General features: G+C 47.8%; 1 long non-coding RNA gene across 1 annotated transcript; it reads right to left on the reverse strand.

The window, feature by feature from the left end:
• Positions 1-11,643: 11,643 nt before the first annotated feature.
• LOC121018301 (uncharacterized) lies at positions 11,644-15,024 on the reverse strand. Its single transcript, XR_005785121.1, has 2 exons — positions 14,892-15,024; positions 11,644-11,956 (listed from the first exon to the last, which is right to left on the reverse strand). It is a non-coding gene; the product is annotated as an uncharacterized LOC121018301 (long non-coding RNA).
• Between the last annotated feature and the right edge of the window lie 6 nt (positions 15,025-15,030).

The raw sequence follows: 15,030 nt of genomic DNA on the forward strand, positions 1-15,030 counted from the left end.
GCAAGGCCACACATGAGATGACACTACTAGCAGGTGCAGACAGGGCCTCCCGGGTGTGCAGTCAGCTCTGACTGGGCGGGAGGCCCTGCCAGACTAGGGGTTTCTCATCTGTCACCATGGCTGTACTGTTGGTGCATCTTCAAACTGTAGCTCCTCTAAATGAAGAGATGGCCATTTAGCTGCAATACACAAACCCAATTTGGGAACCCACATGATGTGGCTCCGGTCTCATTGGCAGGAATTATGGCACTTGAATCCGTCACAACCTGCAGAATAAGTGAAATTGTCGACACAGAGAAATGTGTTTGAAAACATGATGTGATCTATGGTTAAAGCCTACGGATTCTGCATCCACCTCAGAAATATTCTACTTCCAGAGCAATTTCTTCACTAACTAGCTGTCTCTTGAATGGACCATATGTCTTTTTCATTGCTGTGTCAGCCCTCCTCCATTGTCAGCAGTTCCCAGCTGCTGGGCGTGTTGATCCCCATCCAAAGGCCCAGACCTGCCCAGGTCCTGGGGCCATGATTCACAGAGGCTCTTTGGGCCCGCTCTGTGTGCATATCTTGGTCCCTGCTGCAAACTCCCACCCCAGTGATTTTGAGTGGGTCTTACCTTGTTAACCACACTGTGCCCTGCTACCTGCCAGCTACCTGGCATGTGGACTTCTGGGCACCACTTCCCTGGGTTCCCCATCATTGTGTTACATTGGGATTCGTTAGTTCATGCAGCCATCCATGTATTCAGTGAATAACTACAGAGCATCTGCTAACGCCACATGCTTTCCTGTGCCCTCGAGACACGGTGGTGAACAAGGGGACCTGATTCCCCCTCTCTCAGAGGTTCTGGGCTAGGACAGCCGCATGCGGCCAACACAAGGCAAGCATGGCATTCTCAGTTCCTTCACATGTAGACAGAGGTAAAGAAATAAAGGCTTGTGGGTCTGGTAACCTTCAGCCACAGTCGAGGGAAGCTGCTGCCACTGGGAGCTCAGGGTGAACCCGGGTCTCCTGTGACTTGTGCCCACAGCTACTTACATGTCTCTGGCATGAAACCCATCACACTACATGACTACCCTTGTCAAATATTTGGTCTGTCCCTACCCCTGGAAGACAGTCTCAGGAGATGGAGGTGGTGTCTGTATCACTTCTATCTCTATCATTCTCTCCAGATTGGGGACAACTATTGCACTTTCTGCCTCCCTTTGGTTGTGGTCTCTCCCCTGGGCGGGTGCTCTTGTTTCATCCACTTCAGGCCACAGGAAGAGACAGATACTTGCACCCTGATCAGGGTCCGGCTTACCAGACTTCCGCAATTAATTTTCTGAGTCCAGATCCATGAGATCCTTCTTTTTTTTTTCTTTTTAATGTTTATTTGTTTATTTTGAAACAGAGAGAGAGAGACACAGACAGAGAGAGAGAGAACATGTGTACATGCGTGTGTGCAGGGATGGGGCAGAGAGAATCCCAAGCAGGCTCTGCGCTGTGAGCACAGAGCCCCACGTGGAGCTTGACGCCCCCGAACTGTGAGATCAGGACCTGAGCCACGATCGAGAGTCAGACGCTTAACCAACTGAGGCACCCAGACACCCCCTTCCGGGAGATATTTGCATGTGTGATTGGACCAAACATTGTGGCTATGCCGGCCCACAATCCCTGGGTTATCGGCACATGGGCCCTTCCAATGCTGGCTCCTCCACTTAGTTCTCTGCTACCCACCCCCGTGGCCACTTCCGCTGTCTTGGCAGCATCTGTCCATACCTGCTTCTGGACCTGTGGGAGGTGTAGTCACAGCTACCCCCGGGGATAGACACCACTATGGTGCCAGGCTCGGAACACTGGTCCAGAGGCAGGTGAGGCTGGCCCCTGCCCAAGGCAAGTCCCAAGATTTACAATAGTGCCATTCACCTTTTGAAAGACAGAGGATGAGACTTTCTTTGTAACACATTTGGAGTGTGCCAGAGGCATGGCAAAGCCAAAAGCCCTTAAAGAGTCATGCAAGGGCTCCACCGGTTAAGTGTCCAACTCTTGGTTTCGGCCCAGGTCACAATCTCACGTTTTCTGAGTTTGAGCCCCACGTCGGGTTCTGTGCGGACGGTGCAGAGTCTGCTTGGGATTCTCTCTCTCCCTCTCTCTCTGCCCCTCTTCTGCTCGCTCTTTCTCTCTCAAAATAAATAAATAAACCTAAAAAATTAAAAAAAAAAAAGTCATGGAATATCTAGGTGGAAGGTTGCTTCGGAGCCAATATCAGTTCCTATAACAATGGACTCTGGAGAAGGTATTTGATAAGCAAGATGCCTAACAACAAAAATAGTAGCTGATGCCAGGCACTTAACTCCTAGCTTACATATATTAGCTCCTTGAAGTCTCAACAAACCTACCATGTCAGCATTATTATTATTATGCCTATTTCCCTGGTGAGAAAACTGAGGTACACACGACCAATAGAAAGAACCTCATACTCACCAGAGTTTGCCATTATTTGTAGTAAGAAAGGCATCTAGAAAATAGAAATATCAGATTTCCACAACGAAACTGAGAAGGACACCGTCTCCGGGCCCCAGCAGGATGTCGGATGAGGAGGGACAGGAGAACTCAGGAATGAAACGTGACTATTTCTGAAATGTATGTGTTTTCAGCTACATTGTACGCTCTTCCTCCCCTCTCAGAAAGAGGCTCAACAGCCGATCGAAGCAGTGTTCCCAGCCCTGGCTGCACATTGAGAATCACCAGGGGAGATTTTTACAATTCCGATGCCCAGACCAATGGAATCAGAATCTCTGGGGGTAGACGCAGCCGTCAGCATGAGTTAAAGCCCCCACTGATTTAAAGTGACGCTTGATCCCTTCCGTGGAAAGCTTTATGGCTTGAAGGGAAGGTGAATGTGGCCATGGAAATCCTGATCAGCAAATGTGAGTAGCTAATCACAAGTCACCTCTTCTGGAGTGCGAGCCACCTGGGAAAGAAGGCACAGACAACACACCGATAAGAAGCGTGTGGTGACAATGGGGCCCCAGGGCACCTGACCCCCAGCCTGTCAAGCATGACAGAATGGAAGCATGGCTCGAAAACCTCAAAGGCAATATTTGCAGGTAGGAAGCTGAAGGTGTTTGAGCCACAGAGAGGTGAAGCAATTTGAAAGACCACGGATGCTGCTGACGAGGTAAATGCTTCTGTGGGCAAAACAGAAACCCTGCAAACGAGGCACAGCTACTGGGGCAGACAGCTCGCTGGTACCTGGTGTTAGAGAATATTCTCCTCGTGGCTGCATCGTCCCACATCACAGCCCCTTGGCCATAGCATGCACGCCTGAAGTCTGATGTCAGAGCAGAAAATAAAAACGCTTTGAGGCAGAAATTCCTGGGTATGAAATCTTTCTTGACACGCCCTAGCTCTAACTACCCCTCTGAGATTTTGCTTCTTTATCTGGAAAAGGGGATCATTAATTCATTTAACAAGTATCTTTTGAGCACCTGCCATATTCCAGGCATTGTTGTAGATCAGGGGATACAGGAGGAAACAACACAGATGAAAACTCTTATTTTCTTGGAGTTCATATGTTCTTTGGGGGAAACAGACAGTAAACTAACAAACAAGTAAAATATATACCCTGTCAGAATGTGATAAGTGCTGGGAGTTCATACAAAGCAGGGAAAGGATATAAGGATGCTGGGGAATGAGGGATGCAATTTTATAGGATGATCTTCTCCCCGAGAAGATGACATCTGAGCAACAACCTGGATGAGAGCAGGGAGCAAGCCAGATGGAAATCTGAAAACCAGGTGTTTGAGGCAGAGGGAGACGCAAGTGCAAAGGCCCTGAGACAGAAATGTGCCCTGTGTGCTGTGCTCTGGCATGACCTTATCTACCATCTAGGGGAGTGTGTGTGTATATACACATGTGTATGTGCATGTGTGTATATATGTGCATACAATTTGGGGAAAGCATGAAAATAACTTGGGAACCCCCCAACAGAGTTGAGTAACTTGAGAACCATCCATCCCAAAGGAGAGGCTGTCACCTCTTCTGAATGGCAAAAATGAGCTATTTGTAGCCCAGTTGGTGACCTTTATGAGTTAACCCAGGCCCCCACAAGAACCAAAGGCCCCTTGCATTAATGAAAGGGGTCGCTGTTTGATAAAGGGACGAGGTCAAAACTTCCGACCAAGAGAATGTCCTTTCCCCAAATGAGTCTGTGCCAGGTTGCCTCTGACAAAAAAGTAGCACACCCATGGAGAGGGGTACTTGCTTCCCAGATGAGCCTGTGAGAAAGGCAGCCAGAGCCCCTTGCAGGGGAGAGAGGGAAGGAGACTGTGACACCATCCCATAGACACCCTTACCACTTCCTCCCAGGGATAGCAGAACCACCATTATCAGCTGAAAGGAAGCCTAAAGCACTCTGGTTTACAAAACCTAAAGGATCTGAGGGGCGGAATGTCATCTTCTTTTTTTTTTTTTTTAATTTTTTTTTTCAACGTTTATCTATCTCTGCGAGAGAGAGAGACAGAGCATGAACGGGGGAGGGGCAGAGAGAGAGGGAGACACAGAATCGGAAACAGGCTCCAGGCTCTGAGCCATCAGCCCAGAGCCTGACGCGGGGCTCGAACTCCCAGATCGCGAGATCGTGACCCGGCTGAAGTCGGACGCTCAACCGACTGCGCCACCCAGGCGCCCCAATGTCATCTTCTTGTGAAGAGCCAGGGATGAGGACAAACCCCAATGGAGTTGAGAGGGTCCCAGGTGGAACCAAGACAGAGGTCTGAAGCTGTACGGGCTGCTTCTCTGAAGTGCTTCCCTTGTACGCACAGGGAATGATCACAGTAAGTTACAAACTCTCCTCCTCTCACAGGACACTGCTCTTCTGAAATGTACCTGGCCCTTCAGTAAAACCTTCCCACGCTTCCATCCTGATCCAGCCTGGCAAAGACTGGTGAGCCAAAGACCAGGGGAGGACACCTAACTGGTCCCCAACCATCCTGGAGCAATTTGGGGGCAAGAGGGCTGGAAAGGCACTGTCCCCCGCTTCGTTACTATGTGTGAGCTAAGCTCCAGTAACAAGCAATCCCAGATCTCAGTGGTTTAACATAGCCTGATGTGTGACAAGTGACTCTCCTGGATACCTCCACCTCCAAGCAAGTGTTGAGGATTGAATTCCTTTCCTCATGGGCCCCACCCAGCTGGAAAACTTTGCTTCCAACTAGGTGGAGGGGAAAAAAGGGAGAAAGTGTGGGCAAATGTACATACGTAGAGTTTTAAGGCCAGGACTGAAAGTGGCATATATTTGCCTACAACCCATAAGTTAGAACCCAGTCTGAGGTTGCAGACTGCAGGGGAGATTGTGAAATATGATATTCCTAAGTCCCCACGCTAGCATTGTCTATGCCACACCCCATTTGTGACTACTGGGCAAAAGTATTGCTAGTTAAAGCCAGCAGAAGAAGGACCTGAAGAAAAAAACCCTAGATTAGTTAGCACTGCTCCAAATGTGCACGACATAATGAATTCCAGGCTCAAAGTCATAGTGAGGAGGCATGTTATCATACCTGAGGTCTGTCCCGATTATATTTTGTCTGGAATTTCAAAGGCTATGTGGGAGCTTTGGCTCAAGTGCTAATCTAAGATCATCCAAAAATAGCCTCCTCAGACCTGATATTCCATTAGCTCTTGGTCCAGAAAGCTACCTAGCCCAAACTTGGGAGCAACTAGAGGGAGTATATCCTAGAGAAGAAAGGTAGGTTTCAATTTACTCTGCATTTATGGCAGTAAATAGCCAAATCCTCAGAAAGTCAAGAACATACGTAGGCTTTTTGAGATTAAAGCAATCTACCTCTACCTGATTCCTGCTTAGCCCAATCTAGTTCATCTTCACTACTGAAACTGATGCCTTTAACACTTGGTAGGAGCCTCTTATCCTAGAAAGACGCTGCTCTGGGGACTAGCCCCCCACTCCACCCATGCCAAGAAATCCTCCAGCCTGAGCACACTATAGCTACCAGATTCTGGCTATAACTAGCAGAAGCAATCCCATAATGCTTAATCATAGTGGCATCTCTGAAAGCCCTTGGGCAATACAAGATGAGTCTTGGAACCATCTCTCAGGGGAGAGAATGAGGGAAGAATGTATTTAGTGACTTCTATCTCCAACTGGCCAAAATTTCGTCTTACGGGGGACTCTCTTGCACTTTGGTATTTCCCCTTGTGGGATGCAGAGTGGGGCTTTACACGGGCATCAACAGAGAACTCCCAGCCTAGGAGGCACATGGTACATGCACATAGCCGAGGTGAGAAACTATCAAGATGTACCTGTGGGAAATCAACCAACGCCCACGCAGAACCAGCCACTGCAACAAGAGAAAGGCAATGCTGAAAAGTGTTTGCATAAGAGCTTTTGATCCACAGGAACTCAATCAATGGTATCTATTGTTGTTATTATCATTGTGAGCTAGCTGCCTGCAGGCACCAATCCTTAAACATGGATGGGCCTCTTTCCTAGAGTCTGGTGCTCTGAAATTTGACCTTGGGCCAGATACAAGCTGTCTCTTACAGACTTGGGCTGACTCATACCCCAACTTCAAGGGCCTACTCTAATTGGAAGCCCAGTAAATGCTAAGGGGGCTGGGGCTCCTGATGTTGCTATACTGAGCACCCCCCCCAAAGAGACCAAGGGGGATTTCCAGTAAGATGAGCTCTGCCCTGCTACTCTGACAAGCTGTGTCAGACTTCCAGGAATTGTACTTGTGTAACTTTGTCTGAAGCAGCATGGTTAAGAAATGCAATTAGCTGCTAAAAGCATAGATTGCAAGTGAGATGGTCCGATCCCTGGGAGACCATCAGTCAAGAAGTGGACAAAGGCATCCTTAGTCCACAGTGTTTATGCCTCTATTTCTTGATAGAGTTGGCTAATTTGCTCCCACTGTGGGCACAGCATGAAACTTTAACTCTAAAGAAATGAGTCCAAAATGGTGAGTGAGGATATCATTGCCCATCCTTACAGGACTCCATATATTTTGTTTGCTTGTTTTTGAGGGTAGCTGGTGATTAGACATAAGGGGAGAAAGTATAGGGAAGGAGTGAAGCTTGACATGATAAGCTCACTGTACTGCCAGGTACAGAGGGTTGGAAGACACCACCACACATCTGTGCCCTTGAGTCCTTGAGGCAAACGTGGTTGAAATGACCCATTGGGTGTCACGGTAATAGGGTGTGGGCATCACTCAGAGACTTAGGTTCAGGCTTTGCTGCCAGAGGGCAAGCAATGAAGCCCATGACCCACTGCCCACAGAAACATGCCTGCTGACCAGCAATTGTCCGTCTTGGCTTGACTGGGTCCTAATATATACTGTCAGTGGTTATTGTGAGTGCAGTAGCTAGAGTTCTGGCTCAGGAATTTGCCTTTAAGTCCTGGCTGTGCCTTTACCAGATTTATTTGATCTCCTTGTGCCTTTGTCTTATCATATGTCAAATGGGAAGAATGATTATACATCTCTCATACAGAGCCTCTAACGAGAGGCTCAGCATCTTCTTGGAGGGATTATAGATCTCTCACAGTATAGTTATGAGATTTAAATAAGATAATATAGAGAGAGTGCATGAAAGAGTGGCTAGCATATGAAAGGCCCTCAAAAACATTAGCTATTATTATTGCTGACATTTATTGAGTTAGCTTATGGATATAACAATGACCTAGACAGTATGTTAGGTGTATAACACATTTATGCTATGATCTCTATAATATTAATATCCCACTGAAGAAACTAAGATATAGAGAGGGACTTCTCCAAAGCCACCCAGCTGATATCTTCAGGAGGTTTCTTTTTTTTTTTTTTTACTTTTTTTTTTAAGTTCATTTATTTACTTTAAGAGAGAAAGAAAGTGGGGGAGGGGCAGAGAGAGGGTAAGAGAGAGAATCCCAAGCAGGCTCCAAACTGTCTGCCCAGAGCCCGATGCAGGACTCAAAATCACAAACCATGAGATCATGACCTGAGCTGATATCAAGAGTTGGACACTCAACTGACTGAGCCACCGGGGCACCCCATCAAGAGGTTTCTTTTTGTTGTTTTTAATGTTGTATTTATGGCGGGGGGGGGGGGTGGGCAGAGAGAGGGAGACAGAGGATCTGAAGCAGACATTGACAGCAGAAAGCCCAATGTGGGGATCCAACTCACAAACTGTGAGATCATGACCTGAGCTGAAGTTGGACACTGAACCTACTGAGCCACACAGGCGCCCCATTCAGGAAGTTTTTTGAGCAAATATCTTTTCCTTGTCTGGATACCTGCTATATCCTGTGTAACATCTGCATGATGACACCTGTAAAGATCTGTTTACCACTTTGTCTTTCTCTAAGGCATTAGCAAACTACAGTCCTTGGGTAACCTTGGTTTTTTAAGTAAAGTTTTATTGGAACACAGTCGTGCCCATTTATTTCCATATTGCCTATGGTTGCTTTCATGCTACAATGGCAGAGCTGAGTAACTGCACAAGACCATATGGTCCACAAAGCTGAAAATATTTACTAGCTGGCCCTTTATAGAAAATGTTTGCTAACCCCTGAATTAGACTATGAGCTCCTTGAAGTAGGACTCACGTCTTCCATCTCTGACCCCCTCATCTTCCCTAAATACGTGCTGAGGGCTGAATGTGTGGCGGACAGAAGCTGAAGTGTCAGGATCTGAGCTCCACCTAGATCCTGGGAAGCCCCTGTGTGATGCTGTCACCTGCATTGGTCCTCACAGGTGACCCTGAGCCAGGGCCGACAGCAGGCCCCCACGTGATCAACCCAGCACCACTCACAGCCCCTCTAATGAGAGGCTCAGCATCTTCTTGGAAGGAAAGCCCTCTTAAATCCTCACTGTGAAATGCAAAAGGTGCCACTGGAGATGCTTTGGAGAGCCATACCTCCACTCCTTTTTGCTTACTACTCCTGCCCCTGGCTTTGGTGCCGTGTCTTTTCTCAGAGCATGCATGAATTGAATCGGAATTCGCCCTACTGCCTGAGGCAGGCTGTCCCACAGTGACCACTCCAGCCTCTTGTTGGAAAGCAACAACACACGAAAAAAATAGCTACCATTTATTGAACTCCGGCTCTGCCAGGCACAGGGCCATATATTTTATACAGTCAACACCAGTTCTTAGAACAGCACTGAGAGACAAAGTGGGTTTTATCATCCCCATTTATTTTTTTTTTTTAATTTTTTTTTCAACGTTTTTTATTTATTTTTGGGACAGAGAGAGAGCATGAACGGGGGAGGGGCAGAGAGAGGGAGACACAGAATCGGAAACAGGCTCCAGGCTCCGAGCCATCAGCCCAGAGCCCGACGCGGGGCTCGAACTCACGGACCGCGAGATCGTGACCTGGCTGAAGTCGGACGCTTAACCGACTGCGCCACCCAGGCGCCCCTATCATCCCCATTTAAAGATGAGGAAACTGAGCCTCCAGGAGGATGAAGCCATCTGCCCAAGGTCACATAACCAGTAAGTACAGGAGGTGAAATGAAAACCCACTATTTCCTCTGTTCTCATGCCCATGACCTGCTTCCCCAGGGACTGTAACCCAGCAACTGGAACAGTGCTGAAACTGCATTCCATGATCTTTGAATCAAGTATTTTAGCTGCATCCACATTAGCGATCCAGCCTGGTTCATGACACATGAGGGTGTCATTTATGAGTGATGCATTCACTGTTCACTTGCCCTGCACCAGGCTCTAGGCTGGATACTCCAAACACAGAGGTAGACAGCACAGCTTTACCTCTCAAGGGTATCACTGCTTAGTAAAGGAAAGGAGAGGGAGAAGCCAGAAACCAGCACCACAGGGACGCCACTGGGTTGGAGGGAGGCGGGGGAGTGGGCGGGGCTCCGAGTGGGCGTGGATTCATGGTGGGCGGGGCTCTGGGGACTCCACCCACCTCCTTAGCTCTCCTTGACCTCTTACATATGTTGCGGTTCCATGTAAGAGTCCCTTTTGCCAAGTTTGAAAACTTCGGCCCAGAGAAATGAACAAAGCATGAAGAACAAAGTGCTGATGCCATCACCGTCTGAAAAACAGGCTTTTCCCAAAAATCACATTCTCTCAGAAGTTCATAGAGACCAACTCCTGCATACATTCCTGGAGCGTTTTTCATCTGGGAGGACAATTAACCTTTGCAATTAGCTTCATCAACAGGAACTTAGTATCAAATATGTGGTCGCTTAGCAACAAGGAAGCAGCCGCCAGCGGGATTGCAGTGTCTTTGTTCCTGAGGTCTCATGGGGCTACAGGCTGAGGAAACGCTGAGCTGGATTTCCAGACTCTGCAAAGCTCTTTGCCCAAAAGAACTGACCACCGGAGACCCTGCTGTCTGTGACATCCGGGTCTGGCGAGCCTGACTGGGAACCCAGTCTCTCGTCAGTGATGGAGGAAGGAGAAGGCTCCAGCCTCCAGTGGGCTCATGGGCATCATCTGAGCCTCCAAGAAGGCCCGGCGAGGACGTGTTGGTCTGCTTCAGCTGTTAGAGCCCAGCTGCCTGGGAAGGCCAGGCATGCTGACTACCTGCTGCCCGGTCACGTGTCTTCTTTCTAATTGCCACAGGGCCCTCCTCATCTCCCGATTAAATCTCTTACCCAGATGTACCCAGTAGGTGGAGCAGGATTTGGTCCCCAATCTCCCGCTCTTTCTGCATCCTGGCCTGCCAGGTTGTACTCCTTTCCTGGGCCTACGCTTCAATATTGTACCAGATGAGTCTCTCTGGTCCCTCCCAGCTTGGTGTGTCTACATCTTCCTTCCCAAACTCACACCAACTCAGAGGTCAATGTAGGCTTCCGAGGCATTGGCTTGGACCTCTCTGTTCCCTCACGTCCCTCGCCATGCTTCCCAGAAAGAAGAATCCTAATCCCTTCTGAGTCTCAGATTCCAAACCAAGAAGTGGTTAAGATTATGTGGGGAAAATAGCAAGGGCTTTCCAATCAGCAAACCTGGATTCAGATCCTGCCTCTACTATTTTCCAGCTGGGTCACTGGGGGGACGTAACCTCTCCATATTCCCTTCCTCTCATCTGTGAAGCACGGATAATAAGTACCTCCAAAGGATGCTGAGACAACTGTAGGGGAAGCCTGGCTTGGGATGGGTGCTCAAGAAACGAAAACACAAAACAAAAAAAGCAAAACAAAAACCACTCCCAGACTGCTTTAATTCCTCTGTCTTCCCCAGTTCCTGTGGGGAGCTCCAAGACTTTTGTCTCTACGTCATTTCCCTCAGAAGGACTTCCCATTCTAACGTGAACCAGAGAAGTTTTAGATCAGGTGACTGCCGAAGCCGTCTCAGAGTGTGTACTTACAAACCCAAACAAGTACCTTGAAGGAAACGTCCTCCTTTCCTACGGAGAGAAAAGTAATTTAAGGCAGACAGATCTGGTTTGAATTCGGACTCCCTCAAACAACAGTTTTGTGACCTGGGCAGACGCTTCCCTTGGCTCAGCTTCTGTGTCATCCTCAAATGTCACACATGGAGGAACGCCATACTTCCTCGTGGGGTTCTGTGGGAACTAAATCCAAAAACTGATATGAGGGAGCCCATCCCAGGGCCTGGCCTGAGGCTCACAGGAGGTATTCAGGTGCCACTGCTGGGTCTGAAGACACTTGACAGACACTGTCCTTATCACGCCTGTTGTGAATGTCCTTTGAAATCCTTACTGTTTATTTTTACCAAATTAGGCATATCTACACTGTTTCGGCTGCAGCTTTAGGAAACCGCATACCTGCTTCTACCTTCGAATAGATACACAGAAAAAAGTGATTGCAGTCCCATTGCCTTTGGCTCTGGGAAAGTGCTGCATATGCATGAAATGGCAGCTCTTTGGAACTTCCAGACTGCCTGCCCTCCGCAGTGCTCCCGCTCCCGTATGCTAATCTCCCCCGTCTGCCCGGCTATCAGCTTGCCCGGTTTGAAACTTTGCTGGCCATTCAGGATGTGCAAGAGTCTGCAAAACAAAGCTCATCAAGTTAAACAGTTACCCTATGACCCAGCAATTCCCCCCACCACAGGTATAGACCCAAGAGAATTGAAAGTATGTCCACACACAAACTTGTTCATGAATGTTCATAGCAGCATTATTCACAATGGCTAGAAAGTGCAAAAAAGAAAACCCCAAATGTCTATTAATTAATGGATAAACAAAATGTGCTATATCCATATCATATTGGTTTCCTATTACTGCTGTAACAAATTACCAGAAATTTCCGAAACAATACAAATTTATTATCTTACTGTTCTGGAGGCTGAAAGCCCTTAACTGGTTTCACTGGCTAGAGGCAGGACTTGTGCCTTCTAGAGGTTATGAAGGAGGAATCTCTTTCCTTGCCTTTGGTGCTTCCAGCGGCCACTGGGTATTCCTTGGCTTGAAGCCCCTCCCTCCATCTTCAAAGAGCAACACGGCAATCCTGCTTTTATCCTTATCCTTATCATAATCCAGGATAATCTTCCCATCTCAAATCCTCAGTTAGTCACATCTGCAAAATCCCTTTTGCCATATAAGATCACATTCCAGGGATGGGCCACGGATGTCTTTGGGAGTCATTACCCAGCCTACTGTACAATAGAATATTATCCAGCCACGGAAAGGAATGATTTACTGATACATGCTACAACACGGACGAAACTGGAAACATCAGGCTAAGTGAAAAAGTGACACAGAAGGCCCCAAAATATCTGATTCCATTTATATAAAATGTCCAGCATAAACAAACTAATGGAGACAAAAGTAGATTAGTGATTGCCAGGGGCTGGAGGGAGGGGCAATGGGAAGTGACTGCTAGTGGGTATATGTAGTTTCTTTTGGGGGGTGATAAAAATGTTCTGGAATCAGATACTGGCTGGTGATGGTACAACTTTATGAATATACTAAAACCACTAAATTGTACACTTTAAAAGGATGAATTTATGATATGTGAATTATATCTCAATAAAAAATAAGTGCATTAGAAGAAACTTCATCATGCATCAACATTACCTATAAATAATAAAAGTGAAAATATACTTTTTAAATCAAATTGTGGTCTGAGTTGTATTTAAATAAAGTGCTTTCCACCAAATTGTTCAATGCAACTGTATGTCCCCCTGGGAGACAGTCTAGTGTGGTGGTTGAGGGGGGACCCTGGAATCAGGCTTGGTGCCCAAGTTCAAGCCCTGGCTCTGCCCCTTACTAGCTGTGTCACTGAGTCTCAGTTTTCTCATCTGCACAGTGGGGATAATACAAGTACTTGCCCTCAGAGTTGTAAGTATTCAATAAAATAATCCATGTAAAGCTCAGCACATAGTAAGTGCTCGACACACACAAGCTATTGCATTTGTTACCCCCACCTCTGCTCTGCCCAGCGGTGGGGAGAAGGAGTGAGATTCTGGCTGACCTAATGGGATCCAAACATCCTCTTTGAGTCTCAGGTTGTCAGTGGGAATTAGAAGGCATCAGAAAGCTTCTGGGGTGCCTGGGTGGCTCAGTTGGTTAAGCGTCCAACTCTTGGTTTCGGCTCAGGTCATGATCTTATGGTTCATGAGTCTGAGCCCCACATCAGGCTCCACGCTGGCAGTTCAGAGCCTGCTTTGGATTCTCTCTCTCCCTCTCTCTCTCTCTGCCCCTCCCCTGCTCACATTCTCTCTTTCTCAAAATATAAATTTTTTTTTTAAGTTAAAAAAAAAAAGAGAAGGTATCAGGATGCTTCAAAGGGTAAAAAAAGAAATGAGCTGGTTGGGGGAAGCTTGGTATTCACGCATGCATGTATCCATTTAGTTGCTCATTCCTTCCATCACTGTTCATTTACAGACACTGACTGAGAGCCGACTGCATGCATATCTGGCCCCGTGATCCTGCCGGAGACAGACTCCCATGGAATGCACTATCACTGCAGAAGACAGCTAAAACTCAGGGCAATAAGATGTACCAGGCCCTGTGCTGGCAGTTTATACAGACCCCAGGGTGGGCAAGTGCACGGGGTGAGTGGATGAGAGGACAAAAAGGACAGAGTGGTTAGTCCTAAGGTGGCGAGGAGAGGCAAGGAAAGACTTCATAGAGGAGGTCTAGATACACCACTAGACTAGGCATTCTTGAGTGTGTGCTCACACGTGTGTACATGCATGTGTGTCTGAGTGTGTGTACATAGGCAGTGGGTGACAGATAAAAGAGAGACAGGATAGAGTGCATAAGTAAAGAAGTTGCATTCTTGGCATGAGCAAACACCCAAAGATATGAGGCGGCCTGGATTTTTGAGGACGTATTGGTAGTTCCTGCAGGCAGTGGCTTGGCTGGAAAGAAGTCAACTGTGCTAAGAGAAAGGCAACCAAAATAGTTTAGGGAGACAGGGAGTGAGCTGATTGGATTTGCTTTTAAGAAGGTCTTGCTGGGTGTGGTGTGAGAAAAGGCTGGAAACCACGGTTGGGAGACTGTGGCACTGATTAAGCTTTGGGTGCTGGGGACCTGAGCCCAGGCAGGGGTGGAGAAGGACAGGGAGGATCCAGTCCCATCCCTACTGAACACCAGCATCCAGCCCTGCGTACAGACAGGCGGGCAAACGCTCGCTCCCCTAAAGGCACCGGCACCCCAAAACCACACCAGTGGACACATTGGAGGGTGTGATGATTACTTTCAGGTGTCAGCTTGGCTGGGCTACATCACCCAGTGGTTCAATCAAACACTAATCTAGGCGTGGCCCTGAAGGTATTTGTAGACGGGGTAAACTTCTACAATCAGCGGACTTGAAGTAAAGGCGATTACCCTCCATAATGTGGCTAGACCTCATTCAATCAGCTGAAGGCCTCACAAGCAAAAGCAGGTTTCCTGGAAAAGAAACCTGTTTCTCTGGAGAAAACGGACCGATACAAAGGTTGGTTACCCGCTCCTTACAAGGCTCTAGAATCCAGACCTTCTCTGGAGTCCTGCCTGAAGTTGGTGGTGGCTTGTGCTGGTCCCAAGTGAGGAACGACCGTCAGTCACAGATCCCTGGTTGGGAGACACAGGGGGCACTGGCCTCCTCCTCTCCTCAGCACATCCCCTCACCACAC

This window comes from Herpailurus yagouaroundi, unplaced genomic scaffold (assembly GCF_014898765.1).
Source record: "Herpailurus yagouaroundi ecotype Mexico unplaced genomic scaffold, PumYag 218, whole genome shotgun sequence".
Classification (NCBI taxonomy): domain Eukaryota; kingdom Metazoa; phylum Chordata; class Mammalia; order Carnivora; family Felidae; genus Herpailurus; species Herpailurus yagouaroundi.